The sequence below is a fragment of the Dasypus novemcinctus genome, chromosome 24 (genome assembly GCF_030445035.2).
Source record: "Dasypus novemcinctus isolate mDasNov1 chromosome 24, mDasNov1.1.hap2, whole genome shotgun sequence".
Classification (NCBI taxonomy): Eukaryota; Metazoa; Chordata; class Mammalia; order Cingulata; family Dasypodidae; genus Dasypus; species Dasypus novemcinctus.
The window spans coordinates 42040806-42056964 of NC_080696.1; the positions used below are offsets into that span (position 1 = coordinate 42040806).

At 46.6% G+C, this 16159-nt stretch overlaps 1 long non-coding RNA gene and 3 other non-coding genes across 4 annotated transcripts; all 4 read right to left on the minus strand.

Moving 5' to 3' along the window:
* Positions 1 to 1765: 1765 nt before the first annotated feature.
* On the minus strand, positions 1766 to 12432 carry LOC101428056 (uncharacterized). Its single transcript, XR_001117937.4, has 5 exons — positions 12243 to 12432; positions 11516 to 11577; positions 8885 to 9004; positions 8050 to 8104; positions 1766 to 2081 (listed from the first exon to the last, which is right to left on the minus strand). It is a non-coding gene; the product is annotated as an uncharacterized lncRNA (long non-coding RNA).
* On the minus strand, positions 5444 to 5576 carry LOC111761575 (small nucleolar RNA SNORA71). The gene has a single exon (XR_002794905.1). It is a non-coding gene; the product is annotated as a small nucleolar RNA SNORA71 (small nucleolar RNA).
* Positions 7311 to 7436, minus strand: LOC111761571 (small nucleolar RNA SNORA71). Its single transcript, XR_009183378.1, has one exon. It is a non-coding gene; the product is annotated as a small nucleolar RNA SNORA71 (small nucleolar RNA).
* LOC111761576 (small nucleolar RNA SNORA71) lies at positions 10865 to 10998 on the minus strand. The gene has a single exon (XR_002794906.1). It is a non-coding gene; the product is annotated as a small nucleolar RNA SNORA71 (small nucleolar RNA).
* Positions 12433 to 16159: the final 3727 nt, after the last annotated feature.

Genomic DNA, 16159 nt, shown 5'->3' on the forward strand with positions numbered 1-16159 from the left:
TGTATCCCTGTTCCTAGCTCAGTATCTGGCTTGTAATGTTTTGAGTGAAAGAACTTTCTTTCTGTCCAGTTCTCCATTCTCCTTGCAGTCCTGCTATGTAACCTCCCACCAGCTGCTTTACAGGCCCTGTATGTAGTTCAGGCTCTGGTTTCCTTGACCTCATTTCTGGTTCTTGGGCCATGTTGGTTCTAATGCCCTTCTACAATTTCCTCAGGCCCTGAAGAGCTGGGATGGCTCCTACCTCAGCCACAATAGTGAGAGGCTCTACATGGTGATGCGGTTCCAGGTCAAACACACCTGGTGTCTCCATGCAAGCCTGTATTCTGCTGTCACCCATCCATACCAGCAGACAGCTTTCTCATGTGGCCCCAGACTCCTCTTGGCCCTCTTCTGGGAGCCACAACTAGTTGATTAAAGTTGCATGAGAGGGGAAGGCAGAAAAAGGAACTTCAACTTCTGGATGTGATGGATGTAGGATGACAGAATACCTGAAAGTAACTTGTTTCTCTCCCTGTTGCTAGGATACAAAGAAGTGTATGTAAATCAGAAGGTAATGAAATGCAACCCTCTTTGGGCCAAATTCTGCTTTTGGTGGTCAAGAATACCCTGTTGAAGCAATGAAGTATGAAAACTAGCTTCTACCAGTTGGCCAGACCTGCGCAAAAGCAGGCCCTTGCTGTCCTCACTTCAACTTGCTTAATTAACATAGTAAAATTTCTACCCAGGGGTGGAGTTATCTGCCCCTTTCTTGATCAAGCAATGTATGTACAAGCGTGATTTCCTGAACATGCTCATCATACAATTATATAACCAGCTATATGTGTTCATCCATATGTATAAAAACTAATGCATAATCAAAGCAAATGCTAAGTAGTAACTTGGGTATTTAAGTAAGGGTGAAACTGCAACACAGGAAGTCAGGTCTGAGTCACTTTGGACTGGCCTTGGCGCCTTACCTCTGCTGACATAATCAATGTGAGTTTGCCTAACTCTCATGTTAAAGTTTTCTTCATGCCATCTCTGGTTATCCATAAAGGCCTTGCTTTGAGGCCTAACAGATGGCTCTTGCAAAGAACTGGCTGGCAGAGAGGAGCACTTCAACCATCAAGAATGCCTACCCCAGAGAGCGGTGTAGTTCAGCGACTGCACACCAACTTCACATGTATGAGGAGGTCCTGGGTTCAATCACCAGTGCCTCCTTAAAAAAAAAGTCTACTCCCAGCAGATTATCAGGGTGCCAACCTCATCAAGGCAGGCTTGAGAACGTGAATTCTACCTCAACCTCAGCCAAGATGGTTTGAATTTCAAATGAAGGAATGGGGCAATTAACTCCACCCTTCCCTAATGGCCTTTGGGACTAATTTCCACTGTGCAGTCCCCTCCACCTGTAACCTCGGGATTAAAGTTCGTGCACACACATCCTTAGCAGATTGATGCACTGCTGCAATTATTGATTTTACCATATCTCCAAAAACCACATCATTAACAGAAATTCTGACCCATTTCCCTGAACACACCCCTTCCCCTCCAAGTTTCACTGACAGTTGCTCTACATTTAAATACCCATCCTCTCAGATTGACACCCTGAATTTTACCTTCCAGACAGGCAAACTCCAGTTTGCCCAGAACTTTTCTGGTTTCAGCACTGAAAAGTTCCATGTCCTGCAAACATGGACAGCAAGGGCCTGCTTTTGCGCAGGTCTGGCCCACTTTCTCCATACCAAGCCTTGCTGGCACATGGGTTATTACTGATTTAAAAGGCAGGTTGAGCAAGTTTGTTTATTGAATGGGTGGGAGGAGAGGATGATGACGAAAAGGGCTACAAATCTAAGAGAAAAATTCTTTGTTATTATAAAGCCGTGCCAGGTATGGTGGAGGGACATGGGACTGGGCCTTGCCCATTGCCCTCTGTTGGCCCTGTTGGTACAATCCAGAGCCCAGCTACAGCATCTCCAATGTCTGGACCCTAAGCCTTTCCCTCTCTTCTCTTGTGCAGAATGAAGGAGCTCTGGTGATGCTTCATCTGGCAGCCTCAATCTCGGTTCTGTGCCACTCTGGTGTCCACAAATACCATCATGAATCTGAAAGAGACAAAGACAGGTGAGATCAATGGTTCAGGGTTCCCACCTACATAAAGATAACCCAGCTTAGCTTCTGGCTATGGGCTCCCAGCCCTCAGCATTAACTCACCATGGTCAGAATAACCAGGCAAACCCAGATCCCTTGTTACCAGAGGGTCACTGACTCCAGACTCCCCTCAGTCTCCAGATCTAAGGATGAGACCTGGGAGGTCAAGGAAGCATATGAGTACTTAGTCTTTAGCACCATCTCCTCCCCAACCTGACATGAAGGGGGTCCCAATCAACCATGCCAAAGCTCCCAGTTCATGTACAACAAACTAGTCTCAAGAAACAATTTTCTTTCAAGCCTCTCACAATTACGGCAATTGACTAGCACTGTCAGGGTCTTTTTTTTTTTTTTTTTTGAGGTTCTAGGAGCCGGGGATTGAACATGGGACATCATATATGGGAAGCCAGCACTCAACCACTGACTTCCTGAGTTGGTTGCTTTGATTTTTTCATTTTTTTTAGGAGGCACCGGGAACTAAACCCGGGACCGCCCATGTGGGAGGCAGGCACTCAACCACTTGAGCCACATCCACTTCATCAGGGGCTTTTGACACTGAGGTCTTTTTTTGTTTGTTTTTGGATAAAACACATTTCTTAATTTCATCAAGTGAAGGACATTCCATTTATTCTCAGATTGAGTGAGGGATTACTACATTTTAGTCAAGAGTATGTCAATTGTTTCTCAAACAACTGACTTTTTTGGCCCCACTCAGCTCTACTTTGTGGAAGATATTTCAAATAAATGCTTGGACACAGGCTGTCCCAAATCACCAGAAAGGTAAAGTTTTAAACCTATGGAGTATTTCATCTTATGTTTCACCTTGTGCAAATACTTTCTTTTTCTTAATTGAAGAAGTTGTGGGTTTACAGAAAATTCAGGTACAAAATACCAAGTTCCCATACACCACCCTACTCTTACCACCTTGCACTAGTGTAATACATTTGTTAAAACTGATGAAAGAACTTTTTATAACTGTACTATTAACTATAGTCTCTGACTTACATTAGGGTTCCCTATAGGTTTAAAACAATTTTTTACCTTCTAGTAACACACACACAACCTAAAATTTCCCCTTCTAACCACATTCAAACATATAATCCAGTGCTGTTAATTACATTTTCAATGTTGTGCTACCATCATCTCCATCCATTACCAAAACTTTTCCATCAACCCAAATAGAAATACAGGGAAAAATTCTCTCAGCAATGCCTCTCCCTGCAGTGCCAGTGACTAGAGCACAGGTAGCCCATGATCATTTTCAAATGCAGGAGGAGAAAAGGGCAGTGGGAGAGCCAGAAAGGGGGGCTGATGCCAGAGGCCGGGGGAATGGCTGAGTCAAGGAGAGCAGCTCAGTCAAGCATACAGCCCCAGAAGCTACCATGGTATCTTGTTAAGGCCCCACATAAAACTGCCCTGCCAGGAAATTGGAATTGTTTGGGGTTTAGGGTTAGAAAAGATTAAGATCATGTGGTCATAAGTACACATACACATACACACACAAACACACACACACCCAACAACTCACTGCTCTCCTAACTTTGTATTTTGGGAGAGGAAATAGAGGTTGGGCACAGATCAGAGCTAGGTAGGTTAAAAGGAGCAACTAGAGTCTGCTGCCTAAATCCACCCATTTTCCATCACAACATACTCCTGCTGACATTCCAGTACCCAAGAGGAAGAGGCTCCAAGGACAAAACTGGAAAGAAACAGAAAGCCATTTTCATCTCAATTCCCTTTAGATCATCAACCTCCAAAGTCCAGGGAACATGCACATGACTTTAAGGATGAAAAAACAAACAAAAAAGAAACACCTCCCACACTCACAGTGGTGCAGATAAATGCTGGCTATTACCATCAGTCCCTGAACTGCCATTCTTTTCTCAGGGACTAGGAAAGTGTAACTCTAGGAAGGAGTCTGCAGATCACCTGTGCCAGTAATAACACGTCTCACTGTATATGACAATCTGTGATCAGTGGATTGCTAATCAGTGTGTGTGACAAGGCCAGGAGATTTTGGGGAGTCGTGGACCCAGCAGGGTAATAGGTGACGGGAAGGCCTCAGGTCCACCTCTGGTGCGTCAGGGCTGTGTTCACACCTTCCTTGATAGCCTGTGCTCTGCCCACCTTGACTGCCACTCTAGTCCCTGCCACCCTAATCCAAGCCAGAGGGCAAGTCCACCCCTCATGGACCATGAGCTCTTCTCATGCCACAGAGCAATCCAGGGCAAGGGCTAAAGGCAGGCTATAATAAACCAGGTCACCAGGGGGAAAACACAGAATGGGAGAAGAAAAACGAGGAAAATTCCTCAGGCCTGGGCAGGATGGCTTGCTCAATGGCACTTTCTTTCCCTGACACTCCACAATGTGATGAGTCCTGTCACCTTACAATAAATTGTCTCTCCTCATTTTCTCTCTGTCCAGGTGCTCCTGTCAAGCACCAGGCACAGTGCAAGACAGAGGAACTGTGTTCAGGAACATCATAGCAGAAGGGAATGACAAGCAACCCAACAATTTCCACAGGGGCATGGAAATAGATGTGATGGGGAGGCAGAGAAAGCTTCCAGGAGACCTCAGGGAGGAGTTCTCAAAGCCCTCCACAACCAGCCCAAAAGGTCCCTGAGGCAGGGCCCATGCCTCAACATCCCGTCCTGAAGCCTCAGAGTACCCTACACCAGGCAGGCCAGAAGGGGCACTCAGATCATACATACAGCACCAGGAACCAGGAGATAACAAAAGTTACCACTCTTAGGTATATATCCCAAAGAATTGAAAGCAGGGTCTTGAACAGACACTTGTACATTACTGTTGATAACATTATTCAAAAGAGCCAAAAGATGGAAGCACAAATGTCCATTGACAAATGAATGGATAAATATAGTATATTATACAATGGAAAATTATTCAGCATAAAAAGGAATGAAGTTCCGAAATATGCTACATCACAGATGAACCCTGAAGACAACACTTTGAATGAAATAAGCCACAAACAAAAGGACAAATACTGTATGAATCCACTTAGGTGGCATACCTAGAATGAGCAAGTTCATAGAGACAGAAGCTAGATTGGAGGTTGACAGGGACTCTGGGGGTGTTGGTGGTAAGGGAACAGAGTTACTGCTTAATGGCTATAGGATTTCTGTTTTGGGTGATGAAAATGTTTTGGCAGTGGATAGCGGGGGTGGTAACACAACATTGTAAATGTAATTAATACCACTGAAATGAAATGAATGTTTAAATACAGTTAAATGGGAAATTTTATCTTTTATACATACACACACAATTAAAAAAAAAAAGTTGGTGGGAAAAAAAGATGTGTGTGAAAGCTTCAGGGTTTGGAAGGGTAAGAATGGACCCACCAAACACGGGGAAATGCTTTCAGCAGTTCCTCTCCCTGCACTATCAATGACCAGGACACAAGCAGCCCATGATCACTTTCGAATGCAGGTGAAGAAAATAGCAGTGAGTGTGCCGAGAAGGGCAGTCACTGCCAACAGCTTGGGAAACAGCCCAAGCTCGGATAAAAGAAGACAAGCTGCCTCTGATTCTCACTGATTCTTAACACAGTGCTTCTCAACCTTTAGTGTGATCAAGAATTGGTGATGGTGGTGGTGCTGGTCCAGACAACACACTTTGAGAACCACTCTTTAATGCTTCCCCAGTAAGAGAATAAGAGGAAAGATCACTTGTGGGCAAATGTTAAGAACTCATTGTGTCAGGAAGTCTGGGATTGTGATGATACCACAAGTAACTTTTTAACAAGTATTCTTACCAGAGAAAACCATTCAGCTTATTAGCCTGACTCCAAAATCCAGCCCTCTTTCTAGTTCGACAAGCTACTGCTGATCCAAATTAACATGACAAGATACATGGCTTCTCCCAGAGTGCTTAGAATACCTACTGTGCCTCAGGAATTGTGAAAAAAGAAATTTTTTTTAAAAGGAGGGGAGTACCACATGCCCCTGTGGTCCCAGTGGGGAAGGCAAGCAATTAGAAGCAGCCTTCCCCTCCCCTCTAGTGACCTTGACTTTGCAGCTTGAATATTCGTGCTCTAGAGAAGCACTACCGATTCACACCTTAAAAGCACCATGGTCCAGTCTCTTCTTGAAAACACATTACACGGGGTCCTGAGCACACAGGACAACAGTTAGCTGGCAATCCCACACTGAAAAAAAAACCCTGCAATGCATCATTTCCCATAGCATATTCAACAAGCCAAGATTATAGAGAGAAGAAAAAATTCTAAATTAGGAGAGCATGGAAGGAACTAGAAGGTGGCTGCATCAAAGGATTCCCTTTAATCCTCCCTCTCTCATCTCATTCTTATCTCTTAATTCCAACCGATTCCTCCAGGATGACCTGAAAAAAACAGCCCTTCTAAGGGGAGTCCCCAAAAGAAAAATGGCAGAGGAATGAAGAGTTGGGAACAGAGGCCAGTGAGTGATGCCAATGCACATGTCAAAGAGCCAGGGAGTAGGCAAAACTCAGGAGCCCCTGCAGGCTGAGAAGGAATTTGTTTTACATCTCAGAACTGAGCTGCACTCTTTCTGTAACTGTGCATACTTGCCCTTTCGTCTCTCTTCCCAACACTTAATGGCCATCTATTTCAGACCAATGACATGTAAAGATGTTACCCCATCCTGCTCCTAACTTCTATGCACACACACCACCCCTCCATCCACCCAGCCCTGCTCACTCCAGCCTTAAGGTCTCCCTCATGGTGTTCCCTCTCCCTGACACATGTGCCCTTCCTATTTGTCCTTTAAAAACCTACCTGGGCACACCACCTTCAGGAAGCTGCTCTGCGGAAAGTCTATGGAAATCACTGCATGCACCCCATAGTGCATTTATTCACAACTGTTATCTTTTTTTTTTTTTTTTTAAAGATGTATTTATTTATTTAATTTCCCCCCCTCCCCTGGTTGTCTGTTCTTGGTGTCTATTTGCTGCGTCTTGTTTCTTTGTCCCCTTCTGTTGTCGTCAGCGGCACGGGAAGTGTGGGCGGCGCCATTCCTGGGCAGGCTGCTCTTTCTTTTCACGCTGGGCGGCTTTCCTCACGGGCGCACTCCTTGCGCGGGGGACACCCTTGCGTGGCACGATAGTATTATTTTTTGTAACTATCCCGTAGGTTTGAAAGTATTTCAAAATAAAAGGTTAAAAAAAAAAAAGGTGGTAGGAAAAACTATAGCAAACTCCAGGGTCTGAAAAGGACAGACCCTCCAAACATGGGGAAATACTTTCAGCGATTCTTTTCCATGCACAATCAGTGACAGGGCACCGGCAGCCCATGATCACTTTCAAATGCAGGAGAAAAGGGCAGATGGTGAATTGAGAGGGGAGGCTGATGACAGCAACCTGGGAACTGAACAACAGAGCAGCGAACAGGTCAAGGAGCAGAGTCACAGCCTACAGGTACAGAAGCTGCCCCTGGTTCTCTCAGTGATTATTTACCGCTTCCCTGCTAGGAGTTGGAAGGAAGACTAACTTTGGCAAAAAATACTGAGAATCCCTGGGCTCTAAAAGATTGGAATTGAGCGGTACTAATATCAAAGTTTAACAATATTCCTACTCAGGCTCACAGAAATGCATTCAGCTGACCGCTAGTTATAAATCTAAGTGACACCAAAATGCAGCCACCTGTCCATTTCAACCTGCTGCTGTTTTCCTCTCAACATCAAAGAGGCCTTCCTCAGGGTCTCTCAGAGCCCAGAGCTCTGGAAGCAGTTTTTCTACAGCAGCTCTACAAAGGTAGAAGGCGGCCTGGACCTGGACCCACTGCGCAGACAAGGATAAAGCTGGGAGCAGAGGGAAGCAGCCTTCTCCTGTATGAATTCTCGCCCCACATCACATGACCTAAACACCTCTGGCCTTGCAGCCTGTACAGAACCAGAGCTCTAGAGAACAAGGCAGGACACTGCTTACCTGGACCCAAGGACACCCACCGCTCACACACCCGAACAGCAGACATGTGACACTCCTGCAGAGGACAAGAAGCCAGCATGTGATCAGCCCACCTGGCACTGCTTACAACATGTCCAAGAAACCATTATGCTCATTAATAGGGAAATCCTTGGAAATCGGGGCCTTAGGAAGCGAATCTGCTGACAGCTTCCTCAGTTCCCTGCCTACTTCATGCTCTCCCCACTGCGTCACCTAAGGCTGACCCAACACCTTTGCAATTTTTCCTTTGCCAGCATAAGCAATGACCAGGACTCAGGCAGCCTGTTATCACATCAGACAGAAGGACAAAAAAGGACCCAGGGCATGCTGAAAGTATCAGAAGCCCAAAAAACAGTCTGAGCTGGGGAAAGCAACACAGCATAGGACCCAGCAGCTGCCATCTTGTCCTGTATAAACTTAACCTTCCCCAGTAGGAGACAAAAGTTGACGGAATTTTTACATTATGGAAGACAGGGACTGTTAATCCTAACTAAAAATCACTTTGCTATAATCCTGCTTTCTAGATGAGGAAACAGTGGATAGCAAACTCCAGAGCAGAGAATTGAGAGAGTCCTGGTAGATATTCTGATGCCTAACACCAATCTAAAGATTCCCCAAAGACTCTCAGAACCCAAGTAGGCACAGAGGAACCAAATACACTCTTGATGATGGCCCCAGAGGATATAAAACTGGGGATCAAGACAAAGCCACCTCCATCTCACCTCAGTTTACTTCCCAGAATCTATCATGCCCTGAGAACCCATGTGTACCCTAGTGGGACACAAGGCCCAAGAACTCCAGAGAAAACAGACCTCACCTCCGGTCCTCAAGGTCCAGCTGCTTCCTGACAGGATGAAGACACCTCTCCTGGGTCTTCCTGCACTGAGTTACCTCCTCTGCAGCTTCTAAGCTTCATCTTATGTACACTCTACTGGTCCTGAAGTACAATAATGAACAGTATGTGTATTAGTCAGCCAAAGGGGTGCTGATGCAAAATACCAGAAATCGGTTGTTTTTTGTTCTAAGATTTATTTATTTATTACCCCCCCCCCCCGCCTCCCCCCATCTGCTCTGTGTCCATTAGCTGTGTGTATTCTTCTGTGCCCGCTTGCATTCTTGTCAGGGGCACCGGGAATCTGTGTCTCTTTTTTTTCTGGCTGCATCATCTTGCTGCCTCAGCTCTGCCATGTGTGTGGCGCCACTCCTAGGCAGAGTGTGCTTTTTTTTTCATGTAGGGCAGCTCTCCTTACAGGGCGTACTCCTTGCACATTGGGCTCCCCTACGCAGGGGACACCCCTGCGTGGCACTGCACTCCTTGCACACATCAGCATTGCGCATGGGCCAGCTCATCACATGGGTCAGGAGGCCCTGGGTTTGAACCCTGGACCTCCCATGTGGTAGGCAGACACACTTATCAGTTGAGCCCAATCCGCTTCCCAGTTGGTTTTTATAAAGGGTATTTATTTGGGGTAGTTACCAGGCCATAAGCATAAGTTAATTCCCTCACCAAAGTCTATTTTCACATGTTGGCGCAAGATAGATGCAAACGTCTCCCAGGGTTCAGGCTTCCAGGGTTCCTCTCTTCCCAGGTCCTACTTCTCTCTGGGCATAGATTGTCTAGTTTCTCCACAAGGTCAGTTGTAGACTATCAGGCAAATGGCTCTGTCTCCCTCCCTGGGGCTTCAGCCATGTCTAAGGCGCCATCTCTGTTTCTCCGTGTTCTTCTCCTGGCGTAGGTCCTCTCTTCCTGGGGCTGGCTTCCCCTTCCTCTATGAGCTTTCTTCCTGGGGCTCCAACTTAAGGCTTCAGCATCAAACTCCAATACCAAAAACCCCAACATCAAAATGCCTCCAAATCTCTACCTTGCCATGCCTTTTATCTGGGAGTCCCCATTCACCAAAGGGTTGGGCTCTCAATACCCTAATGATGTAGCCCAAACAAAGTCCTAATCATAACTTAATCACACTCATGTACAGATCAGATTACAAACAATCCAATATCTATTTTTGGAACTCATAACTATATCAAACTGCTATAGCATGCTAAACCTGGGACAAGTCTGGGAGTGCATCATCCTGGCACAGCAGGGTCTGGTGTGGACAAGGAGGTCAATCAGGAACAGGAGTGGCTCATCTCTATCTGAGTCAGAGCCAGTTTCATGGCTTGCTCAATTACATCAGCCCTGCCCGGCTGTACTTCTGCTTTGGTGCCTCACATCACAACTACAATCCATGGGGGCATCTTTCCTGGTGGCCCACAGACCCAACCCCCGTCAAGGGGGCATGAGTGGGCTGAGCACCAGGCCACTGGGGGAAATCCCTTATTCCCCCTGTCCACACAGTTTGCCTTGCTCAAAAGGATTTCCTTGACAAGCCACCAGGCAATGAGCCCTGACATGTTACAACAACCTTTTCCCCATCTCCTGTTTTTCATTTATTCTACAATTGTAACCATCTGACTGGCATTGGGCAAATCAAAAAGAAAAGATTCAGACTCTGCCCTCAAGGTGGCAATAGCTCGAGGCAAAGAGGCAGGAACACCAGTAATTGTCACAGGGTGTGACTAGTGCTGGGAGGCAAGGGTAAGGTGAGGCAGAAAAGTATTCCTGGTGGGGAGCTCTCAAAAAGGCTGACCTCAATTGTGTCTTCAAAACCAATCCCTGAAGCAAGACCCCAACCCCATATTCCCTTCTCAGAGCCTCACAGGAACCAGCAGTGGTAGGCACCTGAAGTACACTCAATGAACCAGAATGTACTGGGCACCAGGAGGCAGACAAAAGGTGGTGGGAAGGAGGAAGTGTGGGAAAGCTCCAGGGTTTGAAAGGGACAGGAATGGACCCTCCAAACACGGGGAATTGCTTTCAGTGATTTCTCTCCCTGCGTTATCAATGACCAGGACACAGGCAGCCCACAATCACTTTCGTATGCAGGGGTAAGAGCGCAGAAGGCAAGCCAGGACAAGCAGCTCACGTTAGCAGCCTGCAACCCACCCAAGTAGGAGAAAGCAGTCCAGCTGAGCCCCAGACCCTGGAAGCTACCATCACTTCATATAAAGATTCCATCTCTCCACATCGGGAGAGGCCACAAGAAGACCAAGTGAAAATTCTTCACTCGTCCCTCATTTATTGAGTACATACCTTGTTGTAGGCACTGTGGATTCACATACAAAGAAAACAGACAAGGTCTCCGCCCTCAGAGAGCTTCTGCAGTTTTTCTACTTTACAGAAACTAAAGCTCAGAAGGAAGTATCTTACCTCAAATCACATGACTAATAAGTTGCTTAGCCAAAGCCTGAACTTGAGTCTTTCTGGCCCCCAAACTCAGTCCCCCAATTCTACACCAGGCTTCTGTCTACACTCAGACACAAGGGATTTGCTGGACAGTTCTCAGAACACACACCGGCCTGGAGACCACCGGTCTGCAAGGTGCTTACAAGCAGAGGAACTTACCCATGGGGCATCCTCATCCCCAGGCCAGAGTGCAGGCACATCCAGAAGTGTGGATCAGGGTCCTGCAGGAGAGAAGGGGACGTTGGCTGATACAGGACCTGGAACCCAGACTCCATCCCCCTGGGGCCCTGGGAGGGAGAGGGGGTCCTGAATTTAAACTTCAGTCTGTAAAGTGGGGGATTTAACACTGGACTTTAAGTTACTAAAGAATGAGCTAAAGGTCATAAGGACATAGCACAATGGCCAATTCTTTATAAGCATCCAACAAGGTGACTTCTGGGGCTTAAAATGCCCAAAATCGGAGGTCCCGCAGTAAGGGAAAACCACAGGGCTTTGGAGCCCCTCAGAACCGGGTTTAAACTCGGCTCGTCTCACTGCGGGACTTCGGCACATTCGTGGCTGGGCCCTGGCGTCCTCGTCATTAACAGGACACTAAACCCTTCTCCACGGGGTGGCTGTAAAGACAGGGGATCTGGCACCCGCACGGGGTCTGCTCAGAACCAGCGCTCGGCCGACGGTCACGATGAACTGACAAACCGCTTTCTCTAGGAAATGCGAATCCCGAGCGGCCGGTGTGGGCTCGGGCTCGGCAGGATTTCCCCTCCCTTGCCCTCTCGGGTTCCGCCCTCTGAAGGTGTATGTTAGGGGGGAGGGGAGGGCCGCCGCAGGGCCTGGGGGACCGCTCCCCGCGCACACGATGCCCAGAGCCGAGCTGCAGTGGACTCACCCGGAGCGCCGACACCTACGGCGCGGGTTGGCAGCGGGACAGAAGGGAAGGCGCCAGAGGGTGTAGGATGGCGGGAGATGCCGCCCGATGGTGCAAGTCGGCGAAGACTCACACCATACCATGGCCGCTCGCCAGGAATCTCTTCACCTGCCCGGCCTCGGCGGAAACGCAGCTGGGAGGTGTGGGCAGCGGCCTAGAGCGGAACCTCAGCGGAGCAAACGTCCTGCAGCGCCCCCTGATGGAGTGGAGTTGAAATTCCGGCTCGATTTCTCAGGTCAACGCCCTCCTTCATCCAAACATCCATCCAATTAAACATTCATCTATGCTCCCATCATTCAACCCACCCATCCCTCCATCCATCCGTCGGTCCATCCATCCACCCATCCACCCATCCGTCCATAAAACATTTATATCAGGCACAGGGCTAAGCAACACGGCAGTAGGTATCTCATTCCGTTAGAAATATTTTCACCCCCTGCATCTGCCAACTCAGGAAGTTTTCCTGAAGAAATCACTACCTAGAGAAGAGTGTGGGATAATTTGCCAGGCTAGTGTACTGGAAATAACATTCCCTCACTTGCTTTGTTTTTGCGTTTGTTCTGAAAGTGTTCCTTGGTCACTGGTTTGTCAGTAATCTGTAAGAAAGGACAATCTTCCACGTGCCAGCATGCACTTATGCGGATTTTATTTGGTTTGGACTTTTTTCTGCAAAGGACCATAGGGATCTTATATGTTTGATCCACCACTATGATTCACCTAGTAAACTGAACAAATTAATGAATTCTGGCCATATATTTATTTAGACACTGAGGGATTAAAATATTTTTCAAATGGCCTGAGACCCAGCGTGAGGATGTGAAGAGAAGGAGCCTGGAGAGATGAGCAGAAGACAGATGTTTTACTAACTTCATGCTAAAAGTAAATGGGGGACTTTTATATAAAAAGAAAAAGAAAAAACTGGAGAGGGCTGTTTTTATTAAAGACTTTTATATAAAAGGGGGGCAAAGAGTAAATGGGGGAGCAGATGGGGCTCAAGCGGTTGAGCGCCACCTCCCACATGGGAGGTCCCAGCTTTGGTTCCTGGTGCCTCCTGAAGGAGCAAAAACAAAAATAAGCAAAAATGAACGAAGAGAGCTAAAATCTCTCTTCGGAGCCCTGACATGCCAGTAGGGGGACTGAAGTCTAATCTTCAGATCCCCTCCATTGGGAGAGCTTCCCAGTAAACTTCCTGCCTGCAAAAAAAAAACGAAGAAACCAACTCAGGGAAAACAATATGGCTCAGTGGTTGAGGGTTGAGTGCTGGCTTCCCACATGCGAAGTCCTGGGTTCAATCTCCTGCCCTCGGTACCTCAAAAAAAAAAAGAGAAAAAATAAATGGGATTGGGGAATAGAGAAGGTCCTTGAAATAGAAGTAACCTGATCATATTTGCATTCAAGGGACCTAATGAGATTGAGAAGACACACAGATGTCCCATGCTCCCAACACCAGATGTCCAGCACCCTGGAGACAGTTTGGTCCCCAAATCCTCACAAACACCAGCATTGCTTGCATCCTGAATCAGGTGTGCCTCTCAGACCTGGGGCTACCCTGCCACTAACTCTGCCCACATTCTGAAGTGTAAACAGCCCACCCTTGGACCTAAGGGTGGGGATCCCTCAGTCAGATTCCTGGATCTCACTGGGATGGCGTGACGTGGAGATCCAGGGCTGATCAATGCAACCATGATGGAAACGGGTCCCTGAGGATAAGATTCTGCATCCTGTATCTAGGAGAAGCCCACAGGATTCTCAGACTGTTGGGGGTCTTTGTGACAGGAGGGGCTATGGAATGCTTTGACTGTGAGAACACTGGGTGAGGTCGAAGGCACACTGTGGCCACAGGGCCCTGGTGTCCTCTCCTGCCTTCTCCTCTTGCTCCTACTCTCTGCATGACCTCCGCTAAGTGGCCTAACTTCTCTACTGAGCCTTAGTTTCCTGGGCAGGGTCTTAGTTCTTCCTTCATAGAATAGCTGTGAGAATTAAGTACGATGTTTTATATCAAGACTGTAACTCAGAACAAATGTCTGAGGCACAGTAGTTGCTATATTTTAATATTTCTGAAGAAGCTGAGGCTTCTGGCACTGAGAACTCTGTGGGACTATTTCCAAGGCAGAGAGAGAATGCTGACTTGGAAAAGTTCAAGGCAATGCTGTCCAGCAGAAACATAATACAGGGAAGCAGATGTGGCTCAAGCAGTTTGGCACCTGCCTACCACATGGGATGTACCGAGTTTAGTTCCTGGTGCCTCCTAAAGAAGATGAGCAAGACAACGAGCTGATGCAACAAGATGATGCAATGAGATGATGCAACGAGGAAACACAATGAGAGACACAACAAGCAGGGAGCAGAGATGGCTTAAGTGATTGGGTGCTTCCCTCCCACATGGGAGGTCCCAGGTTCAGTTCCAGGTACCTCCTAAAAAGGAAACAAGCAGGCACAGAGAGCACATAATGAGCAGACAGAGAGAGCAGACAGCACGCGCAAACAACGGAGTGGGGATGGGGAATAAATAAATAAATAAATCTTTAAAAAGAAATATAATACAAGCCACATATGTAATTTCTGATAATCACATTAAAAAGTAAAAACATGTGAAATTAATTTTAATAACATTTTATTTAGCCCAGTATAAACAAAATATTATCTAGCATGTTATCAATATTTAAAAGTTATTCATGAGATATTTACTATTATTTTTCTTCTACTAAGTCTTTGGAATCCAGTGTGCATTTTACACTTATGGTACATTGTAATTTGGACTTTCCGCATTTCCAGTGCTCAATAGCCACGTGTGCTATGTACATTAAGCAATGCAGGTCTATGGCAATCTGGCTCTGATCAGCCCTTTAGAGCCATAAGAGAGATGCAGCAAATGGGAAGCTGAAAGCACGTTGTTCCATAGTGCCCCCAGTTGTGAGCCTGGGACATCCTAGGGGGATCTGGGTGTCCAGCACCTCTCATGTTGGGGATCTGATTATGCTTCGAAATTGAGGCTGGGAAAGGGCAAAGCCACAATTCAAACCTGGATTTTTTTTGTCTACACCCCTTGCTCCCATGAGTCCAGGGAGGGGAGCTTGGTCAGTTCATTTGTGCATCTACAATGCCAAAAGGAGGCTGGGCATCTAAGAGGAGTGGCTGATGCATGTTAAGTGTTAGTATAACAGGATATTAAAATGAAAGTTTCGGTGGAAACACCAGGGAGGCACCAAGATATAAGGATGAACCATATAGGTCAAAAATCATCTAATAGCAACAACTTTTAAGGTTCCATCTGATAGAATGGCAGCTGCCTTCCAAAGAAAGTATTGGACCAGATGCAGAATTTAAGAAGGAAATAACGAGAGAGAAAAAAAAAAAAGCCACCACCCAGCTTTCAGCACCTCTGCTTCCTTGATCCCCCAGCTGCATCCTTGGGCCCCCACAGTCTCTCAGTCACTAGTTTTGTTTCTGGTTCATTTTTGCCCTGAGATGAAGGGCACATGTGCTAGAGAAAGGCATTAGAAAAGATGGCCCTCTCCATTCGGAAAGCTGGAGCTGCAGCTGGAGCCCTGCTAAAGATGATAACCTCTGTCAGTCACACTGGACTTTCCTGCTCATTGATAGTGGACAATCCCAGAAAATAACCTTCTTGACTAATGAATCTGGAAGGTCTCAGCTAACTAACTTCAGCCTTCTTGAGCAACAGCTTTATATCTTCCTCACTAACTAACTGAGATATTTCTGGTAATTACTTGAACTTTCCTGTCTTGAGAAACATAAATTTCTTGCCTAAATAGCTGGACATTCCAACATGATGATATTTGTTGGAGAAAATATAGCACTTACTGGGACATGGAGACTGAAGTGACTATAGACAAAGAGAGATTTATTGAGAAGCT